The sequence below is a fragment of the Equus przewalskii genome, chromosome 19, assembly GCF_037783145.1.
Source record: "Equus przewalskii isolate Varuska chromosome 19, EquPr2, whole genome shotgun sequence".
NCBI lineage: Eukaryota > Metazoa > Chordata > Mammalia > Perissodactyla > Equidae > Equus > Equus przewalskii.
Genome location: NC_091849.1, coordinates 26,208,841 through 26,225,374, shown reverse-complemented (window position 1 = coordinate 26,225,374; position 16,534 = coordinate 26,208,841). Strand labels below are relative to the sequence as shown.

The following is a 16,534-nucleotide window of genomic DNA, read 5'->3' as shown; positions in this document are numbered from 1 at the left end:
ACTCCAGGCTGCTGGGAGAAATGGGTGTCTTGCACTAGAAAGGAATGTTTCTGGGTATAATATCCATCACATCCACTCCAGTCCACCACTTGTGCTACTCAGAGCCCCTTCCTTCACATAACGAATTCATCCCATCTGGGAATATCTTCTCTAGGACTCTGGTTGGTCAGGTTGCTCACTCCTCCTGGGTAAACTAGTAAGAGGCAGGTGGCTTCTTGCTCTCCTGCAGAGGTGCTGCATTAAGGACTCAGCATTGGTCTGTCCTGTTGGCAGGTTCAATGTTTGGTGATGGCAATAAGTTGATCAGCCTTGATGAATGGGATCCCTTGTTATTGGGCCCATCCCTGCCACCTTGCTACTCCACTCATGTGACCAATTTGCCAGCACTGGAGTTACTAGGTACTAAGCCTGGTTGACAACAACTGGCAGAAGCATTCTGGTTACTTGGTTATTTAGTACTTCTTCTGTGGTGGATGCGCTCTGGTGGAGGTTAACATGTGATAGAAAGATCTTCATACTTTGTGCTCTCTCTGACCAACCAGCCAAACTCACTGTGCATGAGTTCATGTCTATTCTTAATCTGAAAGCAGTAGAAGACTAAGTCCACTGCCCAAAGCTTTGCCCATTAGGAGGATTCCCCCTTCACTGCTCTCTTTCAGGGATATTACAGGATGGGAAGTAGTGCATTAGCACTTCTCCAATGCTGGCAGCCTGATAGAACTGTGCTAGATTCACTGAAGAATCTACTCAACACTCCCAATGAGGCACTTTATTTTTAAGCTTGAAGACAAAAGGCAGGATTGTTTTTAGGCCTAAGAGGCAAAACAATACATAAATAACCTGAATCTATTTCCTAATGTTTTAAATCGATTCACATTCTTACTAATTCTGGGCTCACATCCAGCAAAGGGGACTTTGTCCTTGAGTTGAACACGAGCCAAATGTGATGTACTTAAGTGGGCTTTGAACACTTACGTGATGCCCCTCAACTACTCAGCCATTTGAAAAGAAAGACCGTCGAGCATGGTTTGGGTTCTTGAGTAAAATATGAGACTAACACACACAACCCAGTCACTATTAAACCTTTCTCTGTCTTCTCCCTCACTTCTAAAAACCCCAGCAAATGGCCCCACTTATCGAGAGGCTGCCCACCCCTTCCTCCTGCCGGGAATGGTCTTGGTCAGAGCTGGATGATCTCCACCAGTTGGATGCTGAGTCCTGGGAAATGTCCAGCAAGAACATCTGCACGTCCAGGTTCCTTGTGAGGACTCCAGGGCACAGACGTGCAGGGAAGCACACCCTAACCGCATCCTAAATCCACCTGGAGCGTTCTGGACTAAGTGGAACTTCACGTTGATCCCACTGAAGCTGAGCTCCTGGCAGTCCTGGAAAGGAGTGAGTGTGGTGAACTGTCTTGACCTGGAGGGGCAGGTCCAACCCTGGGTTCTGCAAGACCTCAGCTTTCCACAAAAGCTGGCCGGGCAGTGGGAACACCCCCCGCAAAAGGGCCATTAACCAAGCTGTGAACCCTGTTCCTGGGTCTTCCTGGGGACCAGGCGGTGGGAGCACCCAGGGAAGGAGGACTCACGAGCGTCAAGGTCAGCAGTGGGCTCTGCTCCGCTGAGATCTCCCTGCAGAATCTTGTTTTAGCCACCCCCCGCCCCCTACGATACCCCATACTTCTTTTCTCCCTCGTCTCTAAAAGTCAGGTGATACCTGAAAGTATTTGTGTAGCAATAAATAAATTACTGGAGACAATGAACCCTCGAGTGGCCTTCGACACTCGGTTACTCTCGGTTTCGGATCTTTTCCTGTTAGAAATCCGAGGAGCCGTCGGGGACACACTGAGGATTCCTAACAAAGCGGAGACAAGCCCCATTCACATCCCCTCTGGCCCCTCATTCCATTGACAAGCCCACCCTGAGGATAGCGCTGTGGTGCAATTTTAGACATGTCCGCTGGAAAGTTTAGCAGAATCTCAAAAACGAAGCTCGTCAAAGAACAATTGTTTCCGCCCGGTTTCGAACCGGGGACCTTTCGCGTGTGAGGCGAACGTGATAACCACTACACTACGGAAACCTCGACGTCGTCGGTGTTCTCTTCTCTAATGGTGAATATACATTTTCTGGCTAGCCCAGGTTCGGCAGCATTGAATTGACCTTTTCTTTCAAGAAATTATCAAAGTAGCTACACTCTTCCATGTATTCAAATCAATACTATGAGAGTCATTGACTCACACCAAGCAAAGACTACCCCTCGGGAGAGAATAGATTTCTAAACGCAGGGCAGAAATTTTAAGCAGCCTCGGTGGATGGTAGATTTCAGAAAAACTCCTCGCTTTTGTCCTATTTAGGTTTATCTGACCTGAGGAGATTCTGTGATCTCCATCTTTTGGGAGCCAGAAAATGATCCCAGGAAAATAACCGGGGTCCGGTGGACTTGAACTTCTGGAAATTGCCCGTTCTGTGCCAGGCAGCGGCACACAAGAAAGGGAGGATCGTACTTCCTATGACTGGACTCAGAGCCCAGAGAGCCTAAAAAACGTCAAGTGATCCACCGACATGGAATGTGCATGCTCAGTGTCCCACGTCTGTTACTATAACAGGAGGACCACTGTGATAACTGAAAGGCAGCCCACGGCTCACGGGGTCTTGCCAGCGGCCTTTGGAGTGGTGTCTGGAACCATATTTCCAAATCTTAGCTGTGCCGAGAGTTCGGAAGGAGCCCTTCGATACAGGTGAAGGCAGAGATTCGCACAATCGCGGTCTGAGGTCACTCAGGAGATCTGACAGGAAAAGGCAGAGTGACTGAATGGCGTCCCAGCCTGACCCTGGACGCGAGAGCAAGGGAGATCAAAAGACTCGGAGAACCATCGCAAGAAGAATGAGACCCTTCAGAAACCCTTCCAGGACTACATTGGATTTCCAATTTGTGGGGTGCCTCTGCATCCAAGACTTGAAGAGAAATAGAAGGAACTGTCTCCCAGGGGATTGTGTAGATCCCGGAAACCAGGAAGCATGACATGATCAATTTGCACAATTCACATTCACTTACAGTGTTTTAGTTAAACGACAACGAAAAAGAGCAAAGTTTCTCTTTCAAATATTTTCTATGTTATGCAAAGATGGTGCTTCCCTTAACAGTTTCATATTTGTGTGGAAGTGGTATTTTTTTAACGAACCAGTGAGTTTTTTAAAATTAATGTTTTGGTCAGTTCAGCTTCTCACATTTCCATCTAAATTCTCATGTTTCTTTATATACTTATATGGGAGACCAATAGTATGGGTGAATCAGTGATTAACATCTTTTTTGTTTTTAAATTTACATAAGAAAAATAACCAGAATGCACTGGAACACATTTTTAAATAAATTATAAAATATTTTCAACTGTCAAAAAAGAATAACTCACTAAGGGGTAAAATCTTTGTCAATATGTGAGATAAAAGTATGCAGCAGATAAAGGCACAAAAACTAAAAAAAGTAAAAATGGAAGCAAGAATTTAACAAATATATTTACTTTAAAAATTATATTTGACCAAGTTGTATCTAAAAATTATAAAATTAAAACAAGTAAGTGAAGCTTACACAAATTGCCTTGAGAATTTACAGAAAGTTCAAAGGAGGAGAAAATCCTTGTAAGAGTGTGGTCTTGGGGGATGGGAGGCAGCATGGAATGTCGCCAGCAGCGCTAACTCTGAAGCCAGACTTCACTGATACTTGATATCAATTCTGTAATTTATTTGCTTTGTAGTTTTGAGCAAATTGTTTAGCCTCTTCTGTCTTGGATCCTCCATGTAAGAAGCCCTATGAAAAATGCTTGCCCAGGGTACAGATTATTATTACCCCACATAGGATTGGCTAAATAATATGCTGGGCTTAGTTCAGAATAAAACATACAGGCTTTCTATCTAGAACTGAGGAAGTAAATTTCCCCTTCCCACAGGCTGCAGCCCCAATCCATGCCAAGGACTACAACCTCAGTGCAGAGACTCACTCACTACTCAGATATGGGTGGACAGGGGCTGGCCTCCCCTAGCTGCCCACCTAAGGAGTGGTGGTGTTGCCTTCCCCACTCTGGGTGGGAATCTGAGGACCCCAGACCCAGGCCCCAGCTGAGGTGGAGGGTGGCAGCAGTCATGGGGCTAGGCAGGGCAGGGAAGGCCAGGTGTGTCCCAGGGCGAGAAAACAGGAGCAGGTGGCCAAGAATGTATCCCAGGGAGGCAGGGAGCCAGCAGAAGGCAGACCATATGCAAAAGTCTGAGCCCCCAGTGCATGCTCCACTGTCTAGTAGTCTTCACTTACAAAATACAAATTCAAAGATAAAATTATTAAGAATTTAAAGAGATTGACCTCAGGGCATTAATCCTCAAGCACAGGGTCCTTCTGAATGTGAAGTTCTGTGCAACTGCACTGGTCTCATCCATGAAGCTTGCCGTGATTCCAGATAGACATCTTTGATCCCACATCTTAAGGATTCCTCCATCATGGAAGTCAGGACAAACAGTTGTTGCTTTAAGAAAGCTGCTTGCAGCTCTTTTGAGAGGTAAACTTTATTTCCAGGCATTTCCATAATTGGAGTTCCTGGAGCACTCATCTGGAAAAGAGTCACATTCTTCCTCCATGTCTAACTTGCAACTTTTTTTTCCCCCTGAGGAAGATTCACCCTGAGCTAACATATGTTTCCTATCTTCCTCTTTTGCTTGAGCAAGAGTCACCCTGAGTTAACTTCTGGGTCAATCTTCCTCTATTTTTTATGTGGGTCAGCATCACAGCATGGCCACCAAATAGTGGTGTAGGTTGGCACCTGGGAACCAAACCTGGGCCACCAAAGCCAGGGACTCACTGAACTTAACCACTAAGCCCTGTGGCTGGCCCAAACTTGCAGCTTTTGAAAACACTTAGGAGAAAACTTGGGGCCCTATGAGCCACTCCTCAAGTCTAAAACTGGATAGAACCACTTTCTACTAACTTCCTTGTAGTGGAGAAACAAATTAACAGGTTACGGATTCATTCCCACACATTCACTGAGTGCCCCTTATATTCCAAGTGTGTGAAGTTTCTGAGATGCAGAAAGAATCAAGAGAATTTAGAGACTGCCACAGCTCCTAATCTTTCCTTGCCTTTTTTTCTCAAGCAGTAAAGCCATAATAAGATAGAAAAAACCTTTGATGCCTGCAGAGCACATGCTTGTTTAAAGCTGCTGGTTCATGAGGTCACCAAAAAAAGCAGACATAAGAAGTAGGCGAGCCTGGAATTTCCTCCAGGAGTGGAAAAGAACCTATGCACTGAGAAGGGAGCTGAGTCTTCCAAGCTCTGTTGGTGGATCCTTGGACCAGTTTCACTCTGATTTTATGGTTTTGGAGAGCTTCTGCTTTTCTCTGAGACTTCCTGGGAAAGGAGGAAGAAATCCTCCCTTGAAATATTTCACTTTTTCTTGGGTCAAGACCAGAGAATTTGAGTAAATTTTCCCTTAGAGGGGAGGTTCATTATTGTGAAAGTTGAGAGTTTTCTCTTTTACTTTCTTCTCTCACCAGAGGAAGGTCAGGAGTAAGAAAAGGACAGCGTGGATTTGTTGTTGTCGTTGAAGACAGCATTGAAGACACGATTCTATGGATGGTAAAAAGGAAGAGTGGTGTCCAGAGCATTGCTGGAAAACTGGGTTGTTAGATAGAAGTATTTGGTAACTTAAAGTCAGGATCAAAGTGAGTGCATTTTCTTAAAACATCCCCCTTAATATTCTCTATCGTGTAGTTTGAGAAGAGAGAAAGCAAATGCTGTGCTTAATTTGCCATAATTATAACTAAGTCTATCTCTGACTTACTATGATTTTTCATCACTATGAAACCCAAGTTATAAGTAAAATAGTAGGTGGTGATAGGGAACCATCATTTATATTGGAATAAAAATACTAAAGAGGCTAGAAAATAATTTTTTAAGTCAAATTTCACTGTCTTTCATTTAGGGACACTCTTACCATTCCAACCTAATAAGGTTAAGCTGAAGAAACAAATGTCACATTCAGGACGTGGTCAGAACTTCATTGGCAAGCTGTTGTTATTTCTGGTTACTCTTCTGATTTGTGACAAATGCTGGCTCAGTCACCAATATCCCCCCTCCCCTGCTGCTCCAACTTCTCAGAATATAGAGCTAAGGGACAGGACCCCAGGGAACTGCACTTTTAGGAGCCACAAATGAAACTACCTTCTATTCCTGACCATTAATTCCTTTCCATGGTACTAGACTCAAGGCCTGCTCAGGTCATCTGAATCCCTGGCCTCCTCTTTCTTGGCCAAAGCTGGAAGCATGCCGCATTTCTACAGCTTCCACAATAGGCCACCAAATTTGCTGTTACTTCCATGTTCTGAGAGTATTTGGCAATTATAGGCACTCGGGCTTTGTTCAAAACGCTTCTAGGGTGGCTCCTTATGGGAGCCAGAAAGAAAATGAGGAAATGTAGATGTCAGTGTGGTCCCAGAACCCTGGAGTCCGCTAGAGCAGGCATCATCCAGATGGGAACAAGTGTAAAACAACTTCCTGATCTCTCTGTTATGACATAAAAACCCAGGACAAAGGGATCAGTGCTTGGTTTACTTTGAATCTAGCGGGGGAAAAAAACTCAGAGCCTCTGCATATAACACACAAGTGATAACCACTACAGTAAGACCCAGTGTCCTTGCTGAGGATGACAGGGGCGAACGCTAGAAGCAGCAGGAAGCCAACAACAAGTTGGCTTCAGTTGATAGGTCCAAGGACAGTCTCATCACAAGCTCACTTGAAGAGGATATTTTAAGTGCTAAATAACCTTACAGGCATCTCACTTGGCACAAGTTTAAAAGGCCCATCAGTTACAATACACTGGGAAAAAGTAACTTTGGATGTACAAAACTGAATTCTTGGTTTTTACCTGGTCCTTGTTTATTCATTCATTAATTCATCCATCCATCCATTCATTTGTTCAAGGAATATTAATTGAATTCTTATTATAAGACAGAGATTGTTAAGTAGCTGAGAATAAAGTAGTGAACACAACAAACAAAGTATTCTTTTCTTCTTGGAACTTATATTTTCATTTGGAGCAAATAGTAGACGGTGATTAAACATGATTTTCTTGAGGAAAATTGTAACCACACTTAGCAGAACTCTTTTTTATCACCTGCCTTTCCTCAGGATTGGCAAAATTTGATCCCCCTAGATATTGTTCACAAAGCTAAGCTGAGATATTTATGCATGAGGAAGCTGCCAATATATGCATGAAACTATAATAAATACGTAGTGTGGGAATCACGTATACATGTTTATATATATGTGTATATATATGTGTGTGTGTGTGTGTGTGTGTGTGTGTCTGTGTATTTGCTCCCTGGTAATTGGTCTTAATGAATTAATTTTTTCTGCCTTGATTTTAAACTTCCCCAAACCCATCCAGGCTCCTTATTCTTGTTGTACACGTTTACCTGAATGCTGGCTCTGTCTTTCATTTTTAAAGCTCAAGAATGTGTCTCATTTAGGAGTGTTAAAAGTGGACATTTGTCAATGAATCTCACTACCAAGATCCTGACAGGCTACCAGCATAAGGAAAAAGAACACTCAAGTCAATGTCCTGTCTGATAAACTTTCAATTCTTGTGGCCATTCAGCTTCAAAAAGAAAAGAGCCTATGAGGTCATTTACTCCTTAGGGAACAGAGAACAACATTTGGTACACTGCAACCCTAGGTGCTCAAAAGAAAGTGAGCCCAATGTACCCTGAAAAAGATGGCTTTTCAGTGACCCCCAACATTTCACAAAGGCTAGTACTTGGAGATTGCTCTGGAAGCAATGCCAAGTAATAGATTCATCCCAGGGGCAAGGGAAATCATCAGAAATGTCTCTATCTTAAGCAGAAGTCCTCAGCAAAGAAAGTAAGAGTTACGGATCTTTAATAAGTATGAAATATGTATGTGGTGTTCGCTATATAGTTCTTTCAAATGTTATGAATGCTTCTAAATATTACCACAAAATATTGGCCCTCTTCATTCGTTGTTTACACAAAAGCCAAAAGGTCTTTGAACGGAAATGGAAAATGTCCTGTTCTTCTTTGAACAGTCAATTCTTTCCCACCCATCCCATCCAGATTAAATCTAAATTCCATGCTGTGGAAGGCCTTCCCTTCTCCCTGATCCAGCACCTGCTATTTTACTTACTCTCAGGGGAATAAATTTCCATGAGGAAAGGAATAAATAAAGACACACTCTGATTCAAACCTACAATTGGAGCTCCTCACACTGCTTTCACCTTCAGTTCTGTGTTCACCCCAATGCAGGAATCCTCTCTCCATTCAAAGCTCTTCAACCACCTCACATTTTTTTTTCATCAGCTAAGTCACATCAATTCCGCTAGCAAGTATTTCCTGACCGTTAAGACTGGAGGGGATGCCCCTTTTCTGTTGCCATGTAAGACAACCCTGTGACTTTTATAGCTGTCACTCCATGCAGAAATCTTATTGTAGTTAAATTTCTATGTACAAAATTCTCATTATGATCAGCTCAGGTCCCCCTTCCCTCCTTCTGTTTTTTGTCACTTTCTTTAGGGCATGGATACCTCCAGTGCACAAAATGGGACTGGGCTATTCAATGGTTTCTTTAAAATAAGCATCAAACCAAATTGCTGAGAAAGCTTAACAAACACACATATGCCTTAAATATAACAGCTCTTTATCTTGCTGATCTTATTTCAGAGCAAAAAAGGTGCAGCTAGAGATTGCGCTAATAGAGGAGAGGAACATGCCTCTCTCCTCCACCACTCACAATATTTCCATCAGGTCACGTTTTAGTGGCCACTAGAAAGAGGGCCAGGCTGTGACCTTTCTCAAAGGTCCAGAAGCCTCTTTCCTGTGACTAGCTTCTCACGACCACTTTGGGGACAAACTCTTTTTCACTACTGAGCACCTTCGCAGGGGATCAGCCTTAGAACCTAATAGAAGGCAGATCGCTTGCAGTGTGCAGTGTAAGGACAGTGACCTAGGATAGCTGAAATGGAGTGAATAACAAAGGAGAGTCAGGTAAGTCACAAAGGTGATCTTCCAGCTATAAGACGTTAACAGACACCGCACACCGAGTTGACACGTTCCAGAGCAGTCAACGTGAGTGATGCAAAACAGAAGGGAGAAGTTCGTTTGACGTCTACTGGACTTCTTCGCCAGATTCCACTTTCACAAACTTCCCAGCCACCCCACTACTCTCGCCTGACAGACAGCTGGGCACAGTCCGCCACCCCACCGTCTGCCCCTCAGGCTTCAACCATGGCCCGAGGAAGTCCCCCTAAGCTCTGCCAGTTGGTTTTAGCTCCTAAAGGATGAATTTCGGTGGGAGAGATGAAGATCAGAGCACGTTACACAGTCAGAGAAATTGAATAGATCTGGCACCGTGTAACTACTGCTATTTCTGTGTTTTTATAACCTTGATTTATACTTCTTTTTCTAATCTGCATTATTGAGGTATAATTTACATACGATGAAATTCACCCATTTTTAAGTGTACTATTTATTATTTTGTGGCTGAGCAGGGGTCAAGAGACTATGCACATAGACTGCCTTTCCCGACACCTATGCATGCAGATATCCAACTGTCTCAGCACCATTTGCTGAAGAGACTATACTTTCCCAATTAAATTTTCCTCAAATGCACTTTAAAATTAGAAAATCATCTACTTGAAATGGTGAACATAAAGCTACTCATCTGGAATATAATTGTAGGGCAACAAAAATCATCAATTTTTATAATCAATACCATAAGGTCTAATTTAATTACCTTAATATTTATGCCAAAATAGACTCAACGAGGATGCCCTTATTCTCCTGAGAATTTCAAAATCAAATAGTACACAAATTACTCTTTCTAACAACAACATCAGTACAGATTAAATGTGACTTTTACAAGAAAGTTCACTTAAAGATCATCGGCAAACATCTGTTCCCTTCAAGACCCACCCAGGCCACAAGTGAGTCCAGCCATGTCTCATCTCTCCACACCCTCTGATGTGGGCAGGGACAGGGATGGCCTGAGCCAGGGACTGAGAGGCGTCCCTCCAGTGGACTCAGGGGCTGGCAGGTCCCATTCATTTATCCACTTGTAGCCTGTGAGGCTGTGTCAGGTGGCAATCACCACCAGGCCTTCTTAGAGGACGACCAGAATTCCCACAAGTGAAAGGCAGTGTGACAATAAAGAAAAAGTACACAGATCCCACATACCCCAAGTCTCTGACCCCCTCATCCCAAAATTCCCACCTCTAGCCTTCCAGTCCAACAGAAATCCACATGCCCATTTTGGTTGCATTGTCCTCTCAGGAGCCCTGGTCCCAGGCCCTGTCCTCCTGTAAGTGCCATCCTCCCCCTTAACCAGCCCTGGCACACAGAAAACCAGGGAGAAGACATTCTGATCCATGAGGAGGCTTGTAGCCTTGACCCTCCAGACAGGTTGACTCAGTTGGATTCTGGAGACGCAGTCCAGTATCTGTGCAGACTGCCTGCCACAAGCAACCAAGGACCCAAGATTCCAGGAAGGGTAGTGCAAACTGCCCCAAGACAGGCTGCTGTGCTTACCAAGGGGCCCCTCTCTGCTAACAAAAGCCTGCAACGCACAGCAGAAACAGCAGAGGGCTTAACTTCCCCCTCTTCATCCTCCAAATAGTGGTGAATCTTGTTTCCAGCGAAGATGGGATAACAGGGATCAGATTTACCCTCCTGCCTGAAAGAACTAAAACCTGAAAAAATATTTGAAACAACAATTTTTAAGACACTGAGCATCAGGCAAAGAAGGAGAGTAATCCCTGAAAGAGAAAAAAATGAAGTCATCCTGGGGGGAAATGAAGTGAGAACGAGGACTGCCCCTAACTTACTGCCTTGATAGAGTTTCTAGGCCCCAATGCAGGGAAGGGGAACCCAGGCAGAGGCTGGTGAACTCCCTGAGCTGATGAGAGGGAGCTGATAGTCCAGGAGACCAACACAGCTGGACTTGGCAGGACAGAGTAGCAGAAAGGAGAGAGCTGTGAGAACAGGAAACTCCAGAAAGAACTTCCCATTGAGCCGAATACTGATCACTGCATACTGGCAGGAAAACTTTACCAGGCTGGAGAAAGACTACTCACAGAGATCAGGGGTAGCTGTGATATTTCACCATCCTTTCAAGTCAGAAGCAATGATGCAAGATGCATGTCTATGTATTGATCACAAGAATCCAGATTGGACTCCTGTCCTAAAAACAAAAAGAAAAGGTCTGTGTTCTGTTTCTTGTTCCAAGTGGTACAGACACGTAGAGAGAGGAGGTCTCCTGAGCCAGTCCTTCACCTTCCGTGGTGCTTCCTCACGGGGTCATGTCAGCTGTCAGTGAAACCTTAAAGAATCTTCAGAGACATGGAAAGCGCAACCTTTTAAGAATTTCTCTTTACTTTGTATCTCTTGATCATTTGAGAAAGGAGGTGATTGCAAAACTGCTTTGGAAAGACGATTTAAAATCAAATAAGCTTTTCACAAAAAGTTGCCAACAATCTTTTCCACTTTTATTTCTCCATTAGGCAAAGCTTCCACTCTTGGGCTCTCTGCATGGCTCCTGTAGGAACTCTGCCTGGGGAGATGTTCAACTTAAGGGAACCCGGGAACTGAGTTGGTTAAGGGAAAAAGAGGGCAATGGATTGGGAACCTTTAGCGCATTGTTAATTACGGGGAGTAACTTTTCACAGGTTAGGAATCAAGTTTCTCTGAAGGTAATTGATAGTCTTCTTTCAGAGGTGGAAGCAAGCCAGCGGTACTTACGGGGATCGAACCCTGAAACTCGGCATTATTAGCACCTCACTGTAACCACCTGAGCTAACCAGCCGTGAACTTTTGGCTGCCGTCCTTTTTTTTGAAGTGTTAACGTCAAAACAATTGTTACTGTTGTTTGTCTTAGGAGAATTTCTTTGCTGCTTTCCATAAACGGAATCAGACGCTTTCTCTCACGAGTAACAAAAACAAAACAAAAGAAAGAACATTGGTTGCAAGTCGTATTCATACACATGAAAGTCGAAACAAACGTTTCAAACTGCGGCTAATGGTCCGGGAATCCCTGGAAGTATTTGCTCCTCTCTAAAAGGCTGGTAATGAGCACGTGCGGATAATGAACCTGATGCCCTGAACTGAGAGCGAGTCCAGGCTTCGGAAAAGCCGCTCATTAACAGATAAAATTTTGTGCCTGTCGAGTATTCCCACGGGTCTGACTCCTGATTGTCCCGGAGTCAGCCAGGCTTCACTAGCCCAGCACCTCCAGGGTCGGACTTGGTCGACATTCGTGAGCCTTCCCATTCACCTGCTGGCTCAGATTTCTGGGGTGACCTCAAATCGGAAGTCACTTCGGGAATATCGGTACTGCCCAGTCCTAGAAATGTGACTCTAGTCATCATTCCAGAAGCCGTGAAACCCAATTTTTCTATGTGCCCAACCTTTCTACCCAGTCATTGTCCCTTCAAAATGTTACCATCGTTTTTAGTATCTTATTTATCCTTCCTGAGATTTTAAATGTGTAAAGTTATACAAATGTATGTTCTTTTTTTTTCAGAGTGGCATTTACCCATATTTTTTTCTGTCTTGCTCTTTTTTAGTTTTTACTTAGAATGTATTTTTGTGATCTTTCCATATCAGAACAGAACAAGAACTTTTCATCTTCATTTAAATCTGCGTGATATTCAGTTGGAATGTACTGCAGTTTAATGGACAGTTAGCTTAATTTTCCTCATCCTGCTGTTGCAAACATTGTTCATATCTATGAACATACACCATATCTTGTGTGTGTCATGATACCTTGCACACGCGGGAAAACGGCATCCAAGAAAATGTGCATTGGCAATTTTGATAGACATTCTCTGATTGTGCTTCACAGAGCTGACCCCAGTATGCTCTTTTGTTTGCTTGTTTGTTTTAACTATATTGAGCACAAATAAATAGGGTCCTGGCCACATTTCCTACTCCTTCTTCTTTCTGAATTCCCTGAAGCAAAACCAGACAGTCAGTGAAGACGTGGAGGAATTCACAGTGCAGACATGCTTGATTCAGAAATATCACCTTCTCTCTGGTAGGTGAGACATTGGGGATGCAGTTAATGGTGTGTGACAAAGGCAATGTCATGGAATCAGACAGGAGAAGGAAGAAGCTAAGTGGACAGCCAGGAGAAGGGCCAGCAGTGGCTTCATTTTTTACACCTCAGAAAGAACAGCATGGACAAAAGCACCTGAGGAGAGAGGAGCTAAGACCTGCCAGTGTGCCTGGAGAGTAAGACTGAACTGCAGAGTGGTGGGGGAGAGTATTAGGAGATGAGGCCAGAAGAGGAGAGAATGTGTAGATGAACCTGGACCCTCTAGTAGAATACAATATCTAAATCAGGGTACTTTTGTTGGTAAAGAGAGTGCTGACAATAATTAACAGGTAATGATTGATCTATATCAGGTGTAAACTAAGTACGATCATTATTTATACAGGAAGATAAGGATTTTTTAGTTGATTCCAACAGCAATGGGAATGCATGGAAGGATGTTAGACAGAGAAGTCACATGAACAAATTTGCAGCATAAAGATCTCCCAGTTTCAGGCACTTCGGAGGCATTAGGGAATTACAGCCACAACACATTACTACCACCACCAATAACAAAATTTCTCATAGAGAGTGGAAACAGATAAAACTAATATACATAACAAAAATCAGGAATCACATAATGTATAAGGGGCTGTTAAATGTGATAGAAAAAATACAGTTATGTAGGGGGAACTGTAGTGTTGAGAATAGGCTGGGATTCTAAACATAGCTGTTAGTGTAGGCTTATTAACATTGTAGCAGCACGTTTGACTGGAAGAAGGTGGTGAGGTATCACAGGCAGAGAGCACAGCCTGTGCAAAAGTCAAAAGCTGGGTATTTGCATGGATTGTTTGAGGAATAGCAAGAGGGCCCATGTGGCCAGAGCACAAATGAGAGAGAGAGTAATGGAGATGAGACAGAGAGAAATGGAGGGTTAGAACGTGTAGGACCTTGTAGGAGATCTTGGGAATTTGGCTTTACTTCAAGTACAAGGGGGGAGCTACTGGATAATTCTGATTTTAGGAGAGACACATCTGACTTATGCTTTAAAATAATGTCTTTAGTAACTCTTTTGCAAGTAGACTATAGAGGAATGTATTAGACTGAGTTAGCTAGGGTGACTCAGCGGGGTAGTTTTTATGAAGGAAGCTTACTGGGAAGTGCTTCCAGGAAGAATATACAGGAGGAATTCAGAGGATAAAGAGAAAGTGTGAACTGTGATGTTGTTGCAACAGAGGTCTCATCCAATCCCACAGGGAGCTCTGGAGCCGCAATGACCCTTCGGTGTTGCCCTGAATTGAAACACAAGAAGTAAGTTGTTGCAACCACTCAGAGACCTGTCATTAGATGTAGGCTGCTCCCAGAGAGAGGGTGTAACCTTAGACAAAGTAGCTTCCTTTAGTTGAAGCAATTCCTGGGAGGAGGTCAGCTTTGAGCTATCAGCAAATCACACTCCAGGCTGCTGGGAGAAATGGGTGTCTTGCACTAGAAAGGAATGTTTCTGGGTATAATATCCATCACATCCACTCCAGTCCACCACTTGTGCTACTCAGAGCCCCTTCCTTCACATAACGAATTCATCCCATCTGGGAATATCTTCTCTAGGACTCTGGTTGGTCAGGTTGCTCACTCCTCCTGGGTAAACTAGTAAGAGGCAGGTGGCTTCTTGCTCTCCTGCAGAGGTGCTGCATTAAGGACTCAGCATTGGTCTGTCCTGTTGGCAGGTTCAATGTTTGGTGATGGCAATAAGTTGATCAGCCTTGATGAATGGGATCCCTTGTTATTGGGCCCATCCCTGCCACCTTGCTACTCCACTCATGTGACCAATTTGCCAGCACTGGAGTTACTAGGTACTAAGCCTGGTTGACAACAACTGGCAGAAGCATTCTGGTTACTTGGTTATTTAGTACTTCTTCTGTGGTGGATGCGCTCTGGTGGAGGTTAACATGTGATAGAAAGATCTTCATACTTTGTGCTCTCTCTGACCAACCAGCCAAACTCACTGTGCATGAGTTCATGTCTATTCTTAATCTGAAAGCAGTAGAAGACTAAGTCCACTGCCCAAAGCTTTGCCCATTAGGAGGATTCCCCCTTCACTGCTCTCTTTCAGGGATATTACAGGATGGGAAGTAGTGCATTAGCACTTCTCCAATGCTGGCAGCCTGATAGAACTGTGCTAGATTCACTGAAGAATCTGCTCAACACTCCCAATGAGGCACTTTATTTTTAAGCTTGAAGACAAAAGGCAGGATTGTTTTTAGGCCTAAGAGGCAAAACAATACATAAATAACCTGAATCTATTTCCTAATGTTTTAAATCGATTCACATTCTTACTAATTCTGGGCTCACATCCAGCAAAGGGGACTTTGTCCTTGAGTTGAACACGAGCCAAATGTGATGTACTTAAGTGGGCTTTGAACACTTACATGATGCCCCTCAACTACTCAGCCATTTGAAAAGAAAGACCGTCGAGCATGGTTTGGGTTCTTGAGTAAAATATGAGACTAACACACACAACCCAGTCACTATTAAACCTTTCTCTGTCTTCTCCCTCACTTCTAAAAACCCCAGCAAATGGCCCCACTTATCGAGAGGCTGCCCACCCCTTCCTCCTGCCGGGAATGGTCTTGGTCAGAGCTGGATGATCTCCACCAGTTGGATGCTGAGTCCTGGGAAATGTCCAGCAAGAACATCTGCACGTCCAGGTTCCTTGTGAGGACTCCAGGGCACAGACGTGCAGGGAAGCACACCCTAACCGCATCCTAAATCCACCTGGAGCGTTCTGGACTAAGTGGAACTTCACGTTGATCCCACTGAAGCTGAGCTCCTGGCAGTCCTGGAAAGGAGTGAGTGTGGTGAACTGTCTTGACCTGGAGGGGCAGGTCCAACCCTGGGTTCTGCAAGACCTCAGCTTTCCACAAAAGCTGGCCGGGCAGTGGGAACACCCCCCGCAAAAGGGCCATTAACCAAGCTGTGAACCCTGTTCCTGGGTCTTCCTGGGGACCAGGCGGTGGGAGCACCCAGGGAAGGAGGACTCACGAGCGTCAAGGTCAGCAGTGGGCTCTGCTCCGCTGAGATCTCCCTGCAGAATCTTGTTTTAGCCACCCCCCGCCCCCTACGATACCCCATACTTCTTTTCTCCCTCGTCTCTAAAAGTCAGGTGATACCTGAAAGTATTTGTGTAGCAATAAATAAATTACTGGAGACAATGAACCCTCGAGTGGCCTTCGACACTCGGTTACTCTCGGTTTCGGATCTTTTCCTGTTAGAAATCCGAGGAGCCGTCGGGGACACACTGAGGATTCCTAACAAAGCGGAGACAAGCCCCATTCACATCCCCTCTGGCCCCTCATTCCATTGACAAGCCCACCCTGAGGATAGCGCTGTGGTGCAATTTTAGACATGTCCGCTGGAAAGTTTAGCAGAATCTCAAAAACGAAGCTCGTCAAAGAACAAT

General features: G+C 44.2%; 1 non-coding gene across 1 annotated transcript; it reads right to left on the bottom strand.

The window, feature by feature from the left end:
• Nucleotides 1–2,006: 2,006 nt before the first annotated feature.
• On the bottom strand, nt 2,007–2,079 carry TRNAV-CAC (transfer RNA valine (anticodon CAC)). Its single transcript has one exon. It is a non-coding gene; the product is annotated as a tRNA-Val (tRNA).
• Between the last annotated feature and the right edge of the window lie 14,455 nt (nt 2,080–16,534).